Here is a 3,369-nt window from a genome sequence, read left to right on the forward strand (position 1 = left end):
ACATTCTGACTCACACTAGGCATTAAATGTTGCCTCCATTTCCCAGGACTCATATTCTAATGAGTTAACAACTTTGCTTTGCTTGAAGTAAGTAAACAGACGTCCTCAAATGTCAACGTATTGGATGAAATTCTCCGGATTCTGGCATGTCCCCTCATTTAGTATCCTACTGTCTGAAATTCCATGCTTAGCTACTCTTTTCTTTCTTTTTTATTACATTTTTCTTAGTTTGTTCATAGATAGGATCCATATAAAACTGATTAATAGTGGAAGATGGTTTACAAACCTTCACTATATCTTCATTATTGCCTTAAAAATTATTTTATTGGGGGCTCATACAACTCTTGTTACAATCCATACATCGATTGAATCAGGCATGTTTGTACATATGTTGCCCTCGTTCTTTTCTAGACACTTACTTTCTATTGAGCCCTTGGTATCAGCTCCTCCCTGCCCCTCGTAGCCCCTAATAGATTGTACATTGTTATAGTTTTCCTCTTTCACACCGACAGCAGTCTCCCTTCCCCCGTATTTTCTGTTGTTCTTCCCCCTGTAGAGGGGTGTGTGATTATGTGTCGATCATTGGGATGGGTTCCCACTTGCTCCCTTCCTCTCCCCCACTTCCCCCTCCCCTGATGGTATCACGATCCCCACTCCTGTTCCTGGATTCTGTGAGATTTTCTTGTCTTTAGAATAAACATTGGTATTGCCCTTTCAAATTTTAGAACAAAATAAGAAGGGAACAATTTTAATCCCCTTCTGTGAACTAGTCTCATCTTTTAACAATTAGAATGTCTGAAAGTGATATACGTTGGTGAGGCCATAGAGCAACAGAAATTCAGCACTGCAGTTAGGAGTCAAACTTAGAACTACCTCCAAAGAATGCCGAGAGCACCAGGGCCTGCCAGAAGAGCAGGAGCGTTGTCTCTGCACAAGCCCAGCCACAGTTCTCCGCAGTGGATGCTGAAGCGCCTTCCCATCTACTTTGGACATGTTTCAGGAGCGAGCAGTCCCTGGAAATGGACATCACTTTTGGTAAAACTGAAGACCAGCCAAGGAAAGAAAGAGGGAGACCTTCAGTGCGATGCATTGACACGGTGCCTGCAACACGAGGCTCACACACAGGACTGGGCAGTGTTTTGGCTTGTTGTCCACAGAGTTGCAAAAAAAACCGTTTCGTGATCTATCTTGAGATCCAACTCTGTGATAGGAAAAATCTCTAGGCCTATAGAGAAATCCGTTCATCTGAGTGTTATTCAAATGTATGCATAAACCCCTCAAGGCAGTGATGAAGATACTGAATAATTCTACCAATTTGTACAGCATGAAATCAGTCAAACATGCACTCAAGATACAATGATCATTGCTGGTGATTGTCATGTGCTAGTTGGAGGCAGAGGATTGGTAGCTGGGAAACAGGGTTTAAGTGATAGATGTGACTCTGGAGATCATATGATGGGATTTGCAAGACCAATGATATATTTCTTTTCTGTCTTTTTCTCTGGGTATGTACCTATTTGTAATGATAAGTATTGAACTACTTCTGTTTATTTCATTTTCATTCCGTCATCTATATCATAAGCAAACAAACTACCTTGCTGCTGCAAAGCCTGATAGCCATTCTTGTGACTGTTGCAGACAGGGCATTACAATGCCATGGTGCTTAACAAGTCCCCCTGGTTGGACGTTTGCCTTATTCCCAAACTCTATCCTCAATAATTCTACAATTCATGTTTGTGTTGTATTTTGAACATCCTTCATATTGATATTCTCATATATTGAGTTATTTTCTGACGATAGATTCTTAGAAATAGCATCAGTGAATGAAAGTTAACTATCTCTTGGCATGTAGTGATAGAGTACTTTCTAGAACAATCTACAGCAAGAGAAAAACGGCAAGAGTATGTCTTTCAGCATCCTTAATATTCAGGCTATTGATTAAATAATAATAATAATTATTCTGACATCCAAAAGTCAGATGATCCTTATTGTCTTGATTTTCATTTTGTTCTGATTGCTAGTAAGGTTTAATATTTTTCAAGAGCGTGTCTACTAGCTTTATTGGCTCTTTGGTCCATTCTTTGTTTTTCTTCTTTATCCGTTTTCCTTTTGAACTTTTGGTGGAGTTTTTCAGCTACATTGTATGCATTCTTTTATAATAACTATAGCCCTTTTCCACATAGGCAGCAAATATTTTTCTAGCCTGTGATTTATTTTTAAATACTTATTTTTAAACAGACTGCCAGGAGAACCAACAAATCTGCGCCAGGGGCCCCTTCCAAGTGAGGAGGGCAAGATTTAGGCAGGTTGGCAGGGGGAACCAGCCCCCAGAGAAAGGCAGCATGATTGGTAAAGTAGGGGGTCGATTAAAATAGGAAGACCCTCTGAGATGGGTTGACACAGGGGCTGCAACGCCAGCTCAAACATAACGATTGTGAGCCTGGTGTCGGAGCAGGCACTGTTTGCTTCTGTTATGCCCTGGCATCGGTAGAAGTTCGAGCTGAGCCAGAACCACCTAATTTGGGGTACATATGTACCCTTTTATTACTTTTAAAAATAAAGAAATACATTTTTATTTATTCTCCTTTATTCTCAATCAGGGTGGGCTATTGCATGGAGTCTGAATTCAGGCTGCCCAGGTGGAATCTAGCAGTACCACTGACGGTGTGACCTTCGGCAATTTGCTGAACCCTTTTTGAGCCTCAGTTTTCTTATCGGTAAAATAAAAGGAGGGACATGCGACGGCAGCTCCCTCACACAGTCGTTTAAAGATTAAAATGAAGAGCTTCAAGTTTAGAGTTTTTCCTGATGCCAAAGTAACTTCTATATGAAGTGTTAAAACAATAACAAAACAAAACCTTCCCAGCAACATAGTAATGACTGTGTATTAAAAATGTATCTCACATTTGCCATAGAGTTTTAAGGCCCTCAAAAGATGTCTAAAATCTCATTAAGGGAGAGCTCCGTGGGCATGGTGCACAGGCCTGGTGCCCTAGCGGCTGTCACATCAGCAGAGGTGGCTCCCCTGGGGCCCAGCAGAGGGAAGAGGAGGCCTTGCAGCTAAGAAGGCAAAAAAAAGTAGTGGTCATGGCATAAGTTGATGATGGGGCCCGACAAGCACAAGAGCCGGTCATCAAGGCGAATGGAAGATTGTGGCTTCTGGATGAGTCTAAGTCCTGGAGGTGAATTCAGAATTCCATGAACACAATGGTCTCCGGGCCTTCAAACTGCGCGGAAGGGCAAACCGGTGCTTGGAAAGCATCTATTGTCAAAAGCCTCAAGACGCATTGAGAACTTGGAAAGAAACCATCGCGTGCCAGATGCTGCCTCTCCTGCCGACGACCGCTCTGCTGACCCCGGGACCGTCTC

At 42.2% G+C, this 3,369-nt stretch overlaps 1 pseudogene; it reads left to right on the forward strand.

Annotated features, from left to right (window-relative positions):
• The window catches only part of LOC115868436, an 83,307-nt pseudogene that overhangs the window by 79,235 nt on the left and 703 nt on the right, over positions 1-3,369 (forward strand).

The sequence above is a fragment of the Echinops telfairi genome, unplaced genomic scaffold (genome assembly GCF_000313985.2).
Source record: "Echinops telfairi isolate 266 unplaced genomic scaffold, ASM31398v2 ScPeMD7_10;HRSCAF=50, whole genome shotgun sequence".
Lineage (NCBI taxonomy): Eukaryota > Metazoa > Chordata > Mammalia > Afrosoricida > Tenrecidae > Echinops > Echinops telfairi.